The sequence below is a fragment of the Astatotilapia calliptera genome, chromosome 6 (assembly GCF_964374335.1).
Source record: "Astatotilapia calliptera chromosome 6, fAstCal68.1, whole genome shotgun sequence".
NCBI lineage: Eukaryota > Metazoa > Chordata > Actinopteri > Cichliformes > Cichlidae > Astatotilapia > Astatotilapia calliptera.
The window spans coordinates 19,326,722-19,342,592 of NC_137427.1; the positions used below are offsets into that span (position 1 = coordinate 19,326,722).

At 45.6% G+C, this 15,871-nt stretch overlaps 1 long non-coding RNA gene across 1 annotated transcript; it reads right to left on the reverse strand.

Moving 5' to 3' along the window:
* Positions 1 to 14,256: 14,256 nt before the first annotated feature.
* LOC113023280 (uncharacterized) lies at positions 14,257 to 15,495 on the reverse strand. Its single transcript, XR_013909679.1, has 2 exons — positions 15,371 to 15,495; positions 14,257 to 14,960 (listed from the first exon to the last, which is right to left on the reverse strand). It is a non-coding gene; the product is annotated as an uncharacterized LOC113023280 (long non-coding RNA).
* Between the last annotated feature and the right edge of the window lie 376 nt (positions 15,496 to 15,871).

Here is a 15,871-nt window from a genome sequence, read left to right on the forward strand (position 1 = left end):
GAAAGAGAGGGAGAGAAAGAAAACCAAAGGGGAGAAGAGACGGTGAGAAGGGGGGGAAGAAAGAGAAAAAAAAAAACAAACAAAAAAAAACAAAACACCTGGGTCACCTGTATGGAGAAAAAAAACAGAAGAGAAAGCAAACAACAAAGAGCAACATAATAAAAAAAACGGCACCATCACAATAAACTAGCTATCAGTAGATACTAAATAATAAACGATATTGTGCAGCACGCAAGATAGACAGCGCACAATGTGCTTTGAGGCAGCAGCCAAGAAAGCTGTAGTCCGCGTCTGTGAATACCCGTGTGTACACCTGTGTGGATCAGCATGCTTGCATTCCAAAGGTTTCTCCATGTAACAATCTGCTAGGGAGTGTGGGGAGCCACAGCCCCGTCCTCCAGGGTATGAAGCAGGTATGGAGGAGATCAAAACTCCAGACATCCAGAGGCCCCCAGAACACAAGAGACCAAGGAAGACCAACAGAGGGGCAGCCGCGCCACTGTCCCAGTAAGAGCTGAGGAGAGTCCCAGATGAGGGCTCACTCAGCAGCCGCGGAGCAGAAGCCAGGGGGAGTTGCAGTGACGCGCCCGTGAGCTCCGCCGGCAGCCAGCTGTGCCTGAGTGACCGAGCCCCAGACTGAGAGGCCGGGGGCGCCCCACCTCCGAAGTGGCCCGAGCAAGCCCCAGGCTCCAGGCCCCGATAAGCGGCCGCCAAGGAGTGAGCCGGTGTGTACCCGGACGCCCATCCCCAGACACAAAGAACCACCAACGCACCGACACCTGAGGGAGTCCGCCACTGGCAGGGGAAGTGGTGGTGGGTGGAGATAGGCCTCCAAACCTTGGAGGGCCTGAGATGTCCCCAGAGAGGTGGCGTCTGATACCCAACCTGACATATAGACACAGACATACAGGCACACACAGACACAAACATCCATTCCCACCCTCATGCTCTCATATGCACTTACTCCACACTCAACCAACGTGGAGACAGACATAAAGAGACGCTGTACACACGATCACACTCCCCAAGCGTACTCTACGAACCGGGTCTACGTACCCTTGCCCCTGGAGGGGGGAACTGCACCCAGACCCAGGTGGTGTTACCCTTTTCCCTGCGGTGGGGAGAGGCAGACCACCCCGACTCCGCAGCAGCAGGGAGGCCCCACACTCCAGACCGCAGTCGGACGGCCAACTCCTCCTAGCCCCCCCGCTCCAGCAGGCCGCAGAGAACGCGGGTGAGAGAAGAGTCCAAACCTCCCTCCACCCGCTCATTGTAGTGTTGATGCATGTGTGTTCTAAGGTGCAATTAAAACCCAGGAGGGCAGAGAGCAGCAGGTAAGCGCATAGTCCCTCCTGCTAGCCCTCAATGTCTACGTGTATTCAAAATTGAGAGGTGGGCAACGACGCCAGGGGTGAGGTGTACACCCTGATGGTAATTTGGATCGTGCCCACCCCCAAGATCCTATATGTATGTGTAATGAGAGTGTGAGTAATGTGAATGTTTTAGTTGTTGGATAAAATTGAGGCAGAGGCAGCCAGAAGGGGACAGAGGGGGGGGGGGGGGGGTAGCCTCCTCTGCACCCTGGTGACATACCCCTACTCCAAGGCCCTGCATGTGTGGGTGGTTGTGGTGGAGCGGGAAGAGGGAGGCAGCTGGAGATGGGGAGGGAAGGAAGGGAGGGGCAGGTGACCCCTCCCTGGGGCCAGCTCCCCCGCTGACCCCAGTAGGCACTCCCATACTCCGCGACCCGCAAGGGAAAGGGGGCCCAGGCCCATCCAGACCGGGGGCCAGCGCAGCAGCGCCCCCCGGCCCCACAGAGCCCGGGACAGTCCACCCAACCCCACCACAGAGAAAACTGCACCCACCCCACCATCCACTCATCTTCCAGACTACATAAGACAATAAACGCCCAGGCTGAGATCTTCCTCCACCTCTCCTGTATCTCCCCCTCCTGCAGAGAGAGTTCCTGAAGAGAGGAAAGTTCCTGCAAGATGTGACAATCTCCCCCACCAGTTGAAGAGCCCCCAGGTGGCTCGATGCACCGGCGGCACCCTGCTCCAGGGCTGGGTCCCCATGCACCCACCCGCCCACAACCCCGGCAACACACCAACCAGGACCCAAGCCCCCGAGGCCCGGCCAGGGCCCCAGCCCAGAGATGGAGCGCCCCCAGAACCTCACGCCCATCCCGGACCCACCCAGGGGCAGACAGGCTACCAGGTCAGTAACCCACGTCCATCAGCACAGACCCTCCCCTAGCCCCGCTGCACGCAGCCACGAGGAAACAGTCACCTGAGAGCCAACAGAGCCCCCAACCGGACATGACCGCTACCCCGGGTTGAGCCCCCAAAGGAAGATGCCTCCGGGGAACCCCCCGACGCCCTAAGCCTGTCCCTACCCCCACACCAATCACAACAGTGAAGGCGGGACCAAACTATGACCCCCCACCCCCACTAGGTGATGGAGCTGATCAAAGGAGCCCAGAGCAATTGATCTGATGTGGTGGCAGAGGCTGTATCAAGACTAATGTAATCTAATAGATAATTTCTATATTGGTTAGAATTAAGATTGTTTTTATTTTTCCAGTTCATGAGGACTGTTTTCTTGGCTATGCATAGGGCAGTGAAAACCATATGGGCTATATTCTTTTCTGAAGTGACATTATCTAAGCTGCCCAACAAACACACTAAGGGGGAAGTTGGAATGTTACATTTCAGACACTTTGATAAGTCTTCACATATCTTGCGCCAAAACTTCTGCAATGGTGGACAGAACCAAAGAGCGTGAATGTAATTGTCTGGTGTATTGCCTTGACAGTGTGAGCAGTTGTTGGAAGATGTGAAGCCCATCTTGAACATCCGATGACCTGTATAGTGCACTCTATGTAGTATTTTGTATTGTATTAATTGCAGACTGGGATTTTTTACTCCTCCTTGAATCGCTACCTTATCGTGGTGGAGGGGTTTGTGTGTCACAGGGATCCCAGGGGCTATGTTGTCTGGGGGCTTTTGCCCCCTGGTAGGGTCTCCCATGGCAAATTGGCCCTGGGTGAGGGACCAGACAAAGAGCGATTCATAAGACCCTTATGAAAAGGACACCGAGGGAACAGTTTACCCTGCCCGGGATAGGGTTACCGGGGCCTCGCCCTGGAGCCAGGCCCGGGGAGGGTGCCCGAGGGCGAGCGTCTGGTGGCCGGGCCTTAGTACATGGGGCCCGGCCGGGCACAGCCCGAAGAGGAGACATGGGCCCATCCTCCCGCAGGCCCACCACCCGCAGGAGGCGCCATAGGGGTCGGGTGCATTGTGTGCCGGGTGGCGGCCAGGAGCGGAGGCCCTGGCGGACTGACCCCCGGCTGCCAAGACTGGCAATAGGGACATGGAATGTCACCTCTCTGGTGGGGAAGGAGCCTGAGTTAGTGCGTGAGGTTGAGAGGTACCGGCTAGATATAGTCGGGCTCACCTCTACACATGGCTTGGGCTCTGGAACCAGTCTCCTGGAGAGGGGCTGGACTCTGTCTCAGTCTGGAGTTGCCCTTGGTGAGAGGCGGCGGGCTGGGGTGGGTATCCTAATATCCCCTCGGCTTGCTGCCGGTACGTTGGGGTTTTTCCCGGTGGACGAGAGGGTTTGTTCCCTGCGCCTTAGGGTCGGGGAACGGGTCCTGACTGTCATCTGCGCTTATGCGCCAAGTGGCAGTTCAGAGTACCCAGCCTTCTTAGAGTCCCTGGGGGGGGGGTTGCTGGAGGGTGCTCCACCTGGAGACTCTGTTGTCCTGCTGGGAGACTTCAATGCTCACGTGGGTAACGACAGCGAGACCGGGAGGGGCGTGATTGGGAGGAACGGCCTCCCTGATCTGAACCCGAGAGGTGCTCTGTTATTAGACTTCTGTGCTAATCACAGTTTGGCCATAACGAACACCCTGTTCGAACATAAGAGTGTCCATAAGTGCACGTGGCACCAGGACGCTCTAGGCCGTAGGTCGATGATCGATTTTGTAATCGTATCAGCAGACCTGCGACCATATGTTCTGGACACTCGGGTAAAGAGAGGGGCTGAGCTGTCAACTGATCACCACCTGGTGGTGAGTTGGATCAGGTGGCGGGGGAAGACGCTGGACAGACCTGGTGCACCTAAACGCGTAGTGAGGGTGTGCTGGGAACGTCTAGCAGAGGCCCCAGTCCGCGAGATCTTCAACGCACACCTCCGGCAGAGCTTCAACAGCATTCCGAGGGAGACTGGGGACATTGAGTCCGAATGGACCATGTTCAGCGTCTCCATTGCCGAAGCTGCTGCATTGAGCTGCGGCCGCAAGGTGGTTGGTGCCTGCTGTGGTGGTAATCCCCGAACCAAATGGTGGACACCAGGTGAAGGGAGCCACTAGGCTGAAGAAGGAGTCCTATCGGGCTTGGTTAGCCTGTGGGACTCCGGAGGCAGCCGACAGGTATCGACAGGCCAAGCGGAATGCGGCTCGGGCAGTGGCTGAAGCAAAAACTCGGGTGTGGGAGGAGTTTGGAGAGGCCATGGAAAAAGACTTTCGGACTGCCTCGAAGAGATTCTGGCAAACCGTCAGACGTCTCAGGAGGGGAAAGCGGTGCTCTACCTGCACTGTGTATAGTGCTGGCGGAGCGCTGCTGACGTCGACTGAGAAAATTGTCAGGCGGTGGAAGGAATACTTCGAGGACCTCCTTAATCCCACTGACACGTCTTCCGAGGAGGAAGCAGAGTCTGGGGATGAGGGGAATGACCCGCCAATTTCCGGGGGCGAGGTCACTGAGGCAGTTAAACAACTCCTTGGTGGCAGAGCCCCTGGTGTTGATGAGGTCCGCCCCGAGTTCCTGAAGGCTCTGGACGTTGTAGGGCTGTCCTGGTTGACACGCCTCTGCAATGTTGCGTGGAGATCAGGGGCAGTACCTGTGGACTGGCAGACCGGGGTGGTGGTCCCCATCTTTAAGAAAGGGGACCGGAGGGTGTGTTCCAACTACAGGGGGATCACACTCCTCAGCCTCCCTGGGAAAGTCTATGCCAGGGTGCTGGAAAGGAGAGTTCGTCCGTTAGTCGAACCTCGGATACAGGAGGAACAATGCGGTTTTCGTCCTGGTCGCGGAACACTGGACCAGCTCTTTATCCTCTCCAGGATACTTGAGGGTGCATGGGAGTTTGCCCAACCAGTCTACATGTGTTTTGTGGACTTGGAGAAGGCATTCGACCGTGTCCCTCGGGGTGTCCTGTGGGAGGTGTTGCGGGAATATGGGGTGTCTGGCCCATTGCTACGGGCCATTCGATCCCTATACAACCGTTGCAAGAGCTTGGTTCGCATTGCCGGCAATAAGTCGGACTCGTTCCCGGTGGGTGATGGGCTCCGCCAGGGCTGCCCTTTGTCACCGGTTCTGTTCATAATTTTTATGGACAGGATTTCTAGGCGCAGCCAAGTGGCGGAGGGCTTTCGCTTTGGTGGCCTCAGAATCTCATCTCTGATTTTTGCAGATGATGTGGTTCTGTTGGCTTCATCGGGTGAGGGCCTCCAGCTCGCACTGGAACGGTTCGCAGCCGAGTGTGAAGCAGCGGGAATGAGGATCAGCACCTCCAAATCTGAGGCCATGGTTCTCAGCCGGAAAAGGGTGGAGTGCCCACTCCGGGTCGGGGATGAGTTCCTGCCCCAAGTGGAGGAGTTCAAGTATCTCGGGGTCTTGTTCGCGAGTGATGGGAGAAGGGAGCCGGAGATCGACAGACGGATTGTGGCTGCAGCTGCAGTAATGCGGACGCTGCACCGGTCCATCGTGGTGAAGAGGGAGCTGAGTGTAAAAGCGAAGCTCTCAATTTACCGGTCGGTCTACGTCCCTACCCTCACCTATGGCCACGAGCTGTGGGTAGTGACCGAAAGAACGAGATCGCGGATACAAGCGGCAGAAATGAGCTTCCTCCGAAGGGTGGCTGGCCTCTCCCTTAGAGATAGGGTGAGAAGTTCGGCCATCCGGGAGGGGCTCAGAGTAGAGCAGCTGCTGCTCCACATCGAAAGGAGCCAGCTGAGGTGGTTCGGGCATCTGACAAGGATGCCCCCTGCACTGCAAAAAACGATTTTCAAGAAATTAAAAAAACCCTTGTTTATGGACATTTTTTCTTATTTTTTGTCTAAAAAGAAAATATATTCTTAATAAGCAAGTTTTGCACAAGAAAATAAATCTTATTCTAGGAAAATATGTCTAACTTTTCCTTAAAAGGATATTTCAGCTCATCTTGAGCTTTATTTACCAGTTACAAGGTATGAAAACCGTTTGGTTGAAATTCCCTAATAAAAACAAGATTATTTTTCTCATTTCAAGAGTAAGGCCACTTAAACAGCTGCTCAGTTTAAGAAATGTATTTATTGACACTAAAGTGTAATAAAACTGCTGTCAAGTTTGACAAAACATGCACAAAAGCTGGAACTAAAAGCACATGATAAACATGAAATACAGGCCCATTTGAAAAACAGAAACGGCATAACTCATTCACTTTAGGCCATGTCAAACAGATTAATAGATCAGCATCAGACAAGTATCAGTACACATATCTTCACTGTGGCAATGCTACAATCGCATTCAACTGTCAGATTTGATAGAAAACCCAACAACAAAACTGTCCAAAACAATAACCTGATAATACAGTTCATGCATGTAAAGCAGTGTGCCTTTTATAAAACATCTGTTGAACTCATGTGTAGTCCAATTACATCACACAGGTAATATTTCATGACTGCATATGTCATATCTTTGTGTGTGAAACTGTAATATGGAGTGAAATCCATAAGATTATCAGCGGATATCAGCTCCGTTGCTTGTGCCATGTTTGGAATCTCTATCTTATATGACATGTAATCTTTGTCATAACAAATGGTATTGTGCTGCTGGAATTTAAAACAGTACAATGATGAATTGATCACATAGATATTTTTCACAAGCCCAAATATAGGTAAACCACTAGAACCAACAGCACAAACAATTAATGACCTATCCCTTATGTATTTGTTACCATTTAGATTAAGCCATTTAACAGTCACTGCATGGTTTACTTCATCATTTCCAAGGAAGGCCCTCATTTTTTCTTTTAAGTATGACATTATGCTTACTTCTGAGGTTGGTCCTAATGTGCATTCATTGGAAAAAATGGGGTGATCAAAACTATCCACATTCTGACAACATTCATACATTTGATTATGCTTTATTAAAGATTTGCAAATATTTTTAAAATTTATTTTGAAGCCCATTGTTTGAAAAAGCAATGTTTCGATTCAAATCTCATGCACATATGATGGACCATTGGTCCCAAACGTTTAATTTGGCTTGGTGTATGAATCAAATAATGTTGTTTTGGTGTGATGTTGTTATATGGGAATAGGGCTTTCATGTGCTTCAAGTGCTGTTCAATTAGGATTTTCAACTTGTTAATAGTCTGCAGACTGATGACAGGAGCAAGTAAAATCTGAACTATCTCAATGAGTTCAAGAATGAATGCGTAGTGTTCAGTACCTTTGGCTGCATCAATCAGAAATGGCAAAATTTTCAGAAGAACAATCATTTGCCCCGAGGACTGCTTCAACTTATTGTCACTGGAAGCTAATGTACTGTAGGTAATAACACTTGGTTTATCTCTAATATCAACTGGAGAGTATGGGAAACCAGTCACTGCAGCATTGAAGAGATCTAAGTCTAGCTCTCCCATGAGAACTAAGTGTTTCAACACACACTTTATTTCTAATGGAGCAATCCCTTCAAAAATTACATGCATCATGTCTTGGGGTGTTTGTTGGATCAAGTTGAATGCTGGGAAATTAATAAGTTTGCTTCTTCTGTTTATTCCATATGTTGTTTTTAAGCTGCTTCTTAGATACTCTGTGTTGGCCTTCTCAATTTCGCTACATTGCCGGACATGTCGTTCAAATGTCCGTTCCTCAAAGTTATCCTCATCAAAATAAATTTGCATGTCCTCAAATGAACATTCACACTGCCTGCATTTACTATGAGCAAACCCAACACCCTCTTTAAACCCGCAAAGCTCATGTTGCGCCAAAGTGTCTCCACATAATGAAACTAATGCTCCAAATATTTCACGTTCACCATTTCCAGTTTGAATTTTAACTCCATTATATAGCTTCACTAAGTCCTCATGCAGCCTTTGCAAGATTCCATCTACACCACATTCAGAAAGCGCACTCTTTTTTGCAATGGCAAGTAGACGAATAGCAGCTAGTTTTGATCGATATTTAGGATTAATGTTTCCCAAAGTATAATAGAACATTACCAACTTATTTTTGGAGGCATGAGACCCAAGTGGGTTACAAATTTCAATTTCATCTGAGTAAAGGATAATCTCTAAGGCAGAGGGGTGTGCAGAAAATAAACGGTGAGACTTCATGAGTTCTCCATCTATGATATCATATAAATACTCATTTCTGTAATTTTTCTGCTCATCTATCAATGCCAAAACTCTTGGATGGGACAATAACTGCTCCAAACTTCTGACAAGCGGAACATAATGAAAACATTTGGGCACAGTAGTGAGGAATCTTTTTTTCCCTTTTTTTCCCATGACAGCAGTATACCCAACACAAACCTCCTCGGACTCCACAAAATTGAAATTTCTCTTTATCACATCATCCTGCCTGTATGTTGTTGAAACAGAGGCAAATGGATCCTCAATCTGGTCGAAGACTGCCAAAACATCTTTTTCAAGTCCACTTCCATGATGCTGCTGGAAAACCTTTTGTACCTGACTTCTCAGATTATTGACCAACGATGCCTGATACTGTTGTAATGCTGCAACGACATCATTCACACCACTCTGAAAAACAGACAGAAAGGACAAACGACATCTTAGTTGTAAAAAAAATTTAAATTCCTTCTCGGATTTCTTGCAAAACTCAAATTTTTAGTTTAATTAAGATTACAATTTTCCTTTTTAAACTGAGACTAAGAGCTGTGGGTAGTGACCGAAAGAACGAGATCGCGGATACAAGCGGCAGAAATGAGCTTCCTCCGAAGGGTGGCTGGCCTCTCCCTTAGAGATAGGGTGAGAAGTTCGGCCATCCGGGAGGGGCTCAGAGTAGAGCAGCTGCTGCTCCACATCGAAAGGAGCCAGCTGAGGTGGTTCGGGCATCTGACAAGGATGCCCCCTGGGCGCCTCCTGGGTGAGGTGTTCCAGGCATGTCCCACCGGGAGGAGGCCCCGGGGCAGACCCAGGACACGCTGGAGAGATTATATCTCTCGGCTGGCCTGGGAACGCCTTGGTATTCCCCCGGATAAGCTGGAGGAGGTGGCTGGGGAGAGGGAGGTCTGGGCCTCTTTGCTTAGGCTGCTGCCCCCGCGACCCGGCCCCGGACAAAGCGGATGAGGATGGATGGATTTTTAATCAATTTAAAGGTTTTTAAGCAAACCTGAGACCAGAAGTTTTGGTCTAAGCTGACTGATAAATCTGCTTCCCACTTTGCAATAGGAAGGGATATTGATTCATCTAATTTAGAAAGTGTTCTGTATATTTTAGATAATAATTTGGGGGATTTAAGAGTAAGGAAATGTGCCGCACTTGGTGGTGTTTGTAATTCAACTTGACTGAGGTTAAATTTCTTTTTTACTATGGATTTAATTTGTTGATATTCTAAAAATCTTTTCTTGTTGATCCCATATTGTGCAACTAGTCTGTCAAATGGAATAAATTCTGTTCCCTCTAATATATGTTCTAAGTATTCATCTTTAAGCAGTGATGTATTCAATCTCCAGTTTTTACCTGGCGTAGTGTTATTCTTATGCATTAGTGTTAAAGATACAGGAGCATGATCGCTGACAGCTATAGGGTGAATCTCAGTGTCTGAAATGTCGCTCAGCAGTGAGCTGCTGACCAAAAAATAATCCAGACGAGAGTAGGAGTGATGGACATGTGAGAAAAAAGTATATTCCTTACTGGTGGGGTGAAGGGAGTGCCATACATCGCAAAGGCCAAAGTTGCTCATATACTGTTTGATTATATTTGTGGACTGCCAATTACGCTGAGTTCCTGCTGTATTGAGCCTATCCATTTCTTCATTTAGTCCAAGGTTGAGGTCGCCTCCAAGAACAAGTGCTCTAAGTGTTCAGAGAGTGCACTGAAAAAAACGTGAAAGAATGAGGGATCATCAACATTTGGACCATATACACTTACAATACATAGCTTTTTATCAAGTATAGATATTTTAATGATTAAGAATCTGCCCTCTGCATCTATAACTGTATCGAGTACTGTGAAATTAAATTTTTTATGTATTAAAATTGCTACTCCTTTTTGTCAAGAAGTATAACAAGCTGAGAACACATTAGATTTCTGATTTACAGAAATTGTGCAATAATTGTTTAAACAAAATCAGGCAGGTGCATAAATTTGGGCACTGTTGTCATTTTATTGATTCCAAAACCTTTAGAACTAATTATTGGAACTCAAATTAGCTTGGTAAGCTCAGTGACCCCTGACTTACATACACAGGTGAATCCAATCATGAGAAAGAGTATTTAAGGGGGTCAATTTTAAGTTTCCCTCCTCTTTTAATTTTCTCTGAAGAGTAGCAACATGGGGGTCTCAAAACAACTCTCAAATGACCTGAAGACAAAGATTGTTCACCATTATAGTTTAGGGGAAGGATACAGAAAGCTGTCTCAGAGATTCAAGCTGTCTGTTTCCACAGTTAGGAACATATTGAGGAAATGGAAGACCACAGGCTCAGTTCAAGTTAAGGCTCAAAGTGGCAGACCAAGAAAAATCTCGGATAGACAGAAGTGACGAATGGTGAGAACAGTCAGAGTCGATCCACAGACCAGCACCAAAGACCTACAACATCATCTTGCAGCAGATGGAGTCACTGTGCATCGTTCAACCATTCGGTGCACTTTACACAAGGAAATGCTGTACGTGAGAGTGATGCAGAGGAAGCCTTTTCTCCGCCTACAGCACAAACAGAGCCTCTTGAGGTATACTAAAGCACATTTGGACAAGCCAGCATCATTCTGGAATAAGGTGCTGTGGACTGATGAAACTAAGATTGAGTTATCTGGGCATAACAAGGGGCGTTATGCATGGAGGAAAAAGAACACAGCATTCCAAGAAAAACATCTGCTACCTACAGTAAAATATGGTGGTGGTTCCATCATGCTGTGGGGCTGTGTGGCCAGTGCAGGGACTGGGAATCTTGTCAAAGTTGGGGGATACATGGATTCCATTCAGTATCAGCAAATTCTGGAGACCAATGTCCAGGAATCAGTGACAAAGCTGAAGCTGCAACGGGGCTGGATCTTTCAACAAGACAACGCCCCAAAAACACTGCTCAAAATCCACTAAGGCATTCATGCAGAGGAACAAGTACAACGTTCTGGAATGGCCATCTCAGCCCAGACCTGAATATTATTGAAAACCTGTGGTGTGAGTTAAAGAGAGCTGTCCATGCTCGGAAGCCATCAAACCTGAATGAACTGGAGATGTTTTGTAAAGAGGAATGGCCCAAAATACCTTCAACCACAATCCAGACTCTCATTGAAACCTACAGGAAGCGTTTGGAGGCTGTAATTTCTGCAAAAGGCGGATCTACTAAATACTGATTTCATTTCTTTTTTTGTTGTGCCCAAATTTATGCACCTGCCTGATTTTGTTTAAACAATTATTGCACACTTTCTGTAAATCCAATAAACTTCATTTCACTTCTCAAATATCACTGTGTGTATCTCCTATATGATATATTTAACTGACATTTTTTATTGTAACAGCCAACGATTTATATAAGAAAATAATGACTATTAACAAGGTTGCCCAAACTTTTGCATCCCACTGTAATTAATACATAGTGGGCTTGGATTTACAACATTATGAATTAAATGTGCATAGCCCACTCCCTCCCCTTTGTGTTGTGTATGAGCAGCAGCAGCAAGCAGGCGCACCAAATATCTGTATTTGAAACAACTGACTGCATCCCTCTGCTCGGAAATCAGTTTTGTGTGTGTTTTCGGCATCATATGCATGTGGCTTCTAAAAATAAAGAATGAAGACTGAAAAAAAGAGGGGTGCACAAATGCATTGGACCACCACCACTGGTCTGTTGTATTCGTTGTTTGGGTTGTTTGTTTCTGTGGTTTTGCTGTAAGCCTGCTGCTCACATACAAAATGGTTGTGGTTTGTGAGCTCTATTATCTTGTGACATGAAAGTGAATGTAATGTAGCTGTTTGAAATACGCACAAGAAGAAATCAACAAGAGAAAAGAATGAGATGTAAATGTATATCATGTTAAACACTGTGGATTTATGTTACCAAAATCAGGGTAGAAATATCAGATATTTTGAAAATAGATTGTAAGTGTTAAGTGGTGGTACCAGCAGTGTCTAAATAGTTAAACTAATGTTGGATGGGAAACATGCAGTGTAACTGCCAGACTACATAAAGTGGACAGGCAACCAACTTTGATAAGGTAGCATTTGGCTTCAGTCACACAATTTGATGCATCAACCCCAGTGTGTACGTGGTGGGGTTAGAAGATCAGTGTGAACTTGTTGGGAGGAGAATTAGCACATCCATGCTATGCTTCTCAGCCAGTAAAAGGTGGAGTACCTAATGTGGGTCAGGAACAAATTGTGGAGTTTAAGTATTATTGGGTCTTGTTCATATTTCAAAGGAGAGTTGATCAGGAAATTAACATACTGATTGGTGCAGTGTTAACAGTGATACAGAAAGTGTCCTGTCTGTTGTGGTAACAGAGAGCTGAGCTTAGTAATGATACTGTCGAGTTACTGGTCAATCTACATTCTCAACCTCATAACCACAAACTTTGGGACCAAAGTTGCAAGTTTTGTTAAGGAAAAGTATTGATTTTTCATCTTTAAAATATGCTATTTTTATTGTATAGTTGCAATAACAATTCAATTTGAGTAAATGAATTACATAACTAGTAATGAAGAAAGATGTTTTGATATCCATGTGGACCTGCCAATTTCCTTTTTTTTTCACTCCACCTTATAGTTTTCTGCCTCTCCTCTTTTGGTATCTGTGTGTGTGTATACAGTGGGTGATCGTGGCTTAAGAGTTGGGTGTTTGTTTTGTAATCGGAAGGTTGCCGGTTTGAGCCCTGGCTCGGACAGTCTCGGTCGTTGTGTCCTTGGGCAAGACACTTCACCTACCGCCTACTGGTGATGGCCAGAGGGGCCGATGGCGCAATATGGCAGCCTCGCCTCTGTCAGTCTGCCTTCACCAGTGTGTGAATGTGTGAGTGAATGAATAGTGGTATTGTAAAGCGCTTTGAGGGGTCCTGAAAAGCACTATATAAATGCAATCCATTATATTATTTGTGTAGTGGCAGGACTCTGCCTAGGCTGCCCAGAGTTGCAGAAAAGCAACCTGTTGTAGAGAAACAGTCTAGGAAACCTCGGTGAGAGGATTTCAGGAAACATGAGAGTCCCCTGAGGTTTAAAAGACAAAAAAAAAAAAAAAAAAAACATACAAAGAAAGAAAACAATGGACGACAAAGAAAATTTATTTTGTAATGACATTTCATTAATACATATTCTGACCAGAAAAATACTTATCTGACAGGCAGACATTTTTTTGTAATTTGTAAAGGTTTTTTCCCCAAATATTAAGTACTGCAGTCCATTACAATCAATATGCAAGAGTATACAATAAAAAAAACAGACTATATTATAGTTTCTGGATGTGTGAACATTAACAACTACAACTATTTTTTTAACACTTCACAATTCATCCATCCATCCATTCGCATCCGCTTATCCTTTTCAGGTTCGCGGGGGGTGCTGGAGCCTATCCCAGCTGTCATAGGGCGAGAGGCGGGGTACACCCTGGACAGGTTGCAGTCGCAGGTTTCTGTCGCAGGGCCAACACACAGGGACAGACAACCATTCGCACTCACATTCACTCGCACATTCACACCTATGGGCAATTTGGATTAACCAATTAACCTATCCCCACTAAGTGCATGTCTTTGGACAGTGGGAGGAAGCTGGAGTACCCGGAGAGAACCCACGCAAACACGGGGAGAACATGCAAACTCCTCACAGAAAGACCCCGGCCTGATGGTGGAATTGAACTCAGGACCTTCTTGCTGTGCGGCAACAGTGCTAACCACTGTGCCACTGTGCTGCCACTTCACAATTCATTGAAATGAAAAGCAGCAAAAAAGAAGATAGAAGCTAAAACTGCAAAACCGTCACGTGCGGCTGTGTGGCAGGCAGGATGAGGACCCAAACACAGGACTCAAGCAAAAGTTTGAACTCAAAATTGCAGCTTTATTTGCTGGGGATAACTCAGACATCTAATACAAAGACTAACTGGGAACTAGAAACAAGAAACTCAAAACTAGAAAACAAACCAAGAGCAGAAAACTAGGAATTGTCAGGTGCACAGAGGAGACACACAGCAACGAGGGTGTTCAACACAACAAAGGACAGAAGAAAACACATGGTTTAAATACACAAGGGAGTAATGAGGGAATGGGAAACAGGAGGGAAACACAATTGGGACTAATCTGTCATAATGAGACAAGGGGGAATCAGAACTCAAAACACTGAACACAGGACACAAGACTATCAAAGTAAAATAGGAAAGACAAGTCAGGCATGGAGAAACAGACTTGACAAGAAAACCATGAGAAGCACAAACATGAAAACATAACTTGACAAGACGTGAGACACAAGAGAGGCACAATGACAAAACCTAAGATCTTAAAATCATTAAAGAAAACCAGAAACTAACTAAAGAATATTAATAATCAAAAAACACAAACATGGAATCACCAGACTCCGGACCATGACAATAAGACTGGCAAGTCACAACTATTAAGTAATACACTGGGATTTTAATTTTTCTGTGAAAATGTGGAAAATTCCCACTGTTTTCTTCATCTTGTTTATTGATGTTTATATCCATCCTGAGCCCAGAACAACACTTGTGTTAAACATAAGTCTTCATCCTAAAAAAAACAATACGACATTTGTTATTTAGAATTATCACTGCTATTACAATCAATTAGTTCATGAAATTTCAAAATAGTTTTTTTTATTTAGTTAAGAAAACTTAATAGTGAGTACTAGTTAAAAATGATTTTAAAACAATTTTTAAAATAGACACGTTCTGCTTGAGTAGCATATATCATTAAAAGAATGGGGATAGACATGATACATCCATATGCGCTCATGTTAAAAAATCTAATGCTAATTAACAGATGAAGAAGAATTCATACATAAGGCGCACCGGATTATAAGGCGCACTGTCGATTTTTGAGAAAATTAGGATTTTAAGTGCGCCTTATAGTGCAGAAAATACGGTATTATAAATATTAAATATCAGTACATATAAAGACTGATGAAAGTTCTTAATTACCTCATTCCATCTTTTCTGTACTCTTTTGCTATATCTTTTCTCATCATCCTGAGGTGTCTTAGCTATAGAAATTAACATAGTGTTATTATAATTCAGTACACCAAAAGAAAACAACTATAACCAGATCAAAGGAAAAATCATAGTAAAATTATAATATCAGAATTATAGAGAAAGTGAAAATATTTCAATTTTAGAGACAAAAACTTAATTTAATCATGATGGCAAAATGAGCACGGAAATAAAGAGATGAAAAATAATTTGGTAGACAAATTAAACGTTGAGGACTTACTTGTCTTCTGACAGTAATAAATCAAAAGAGAAGAGAGAAGTGATGAGATAACAGCAAAAGCTGGACACAAGGAATAAAGTAGAATCCAACAAGTTTCATGATGGTGCTCACTTGAAGCTGTAAAACAGCGGTTCTCACTTGAACCTGAAAAACAGAAGTTATCGAGGTTAGCTCATTGTGTAGACTGATGATACAAGAAACTGTGACAATTT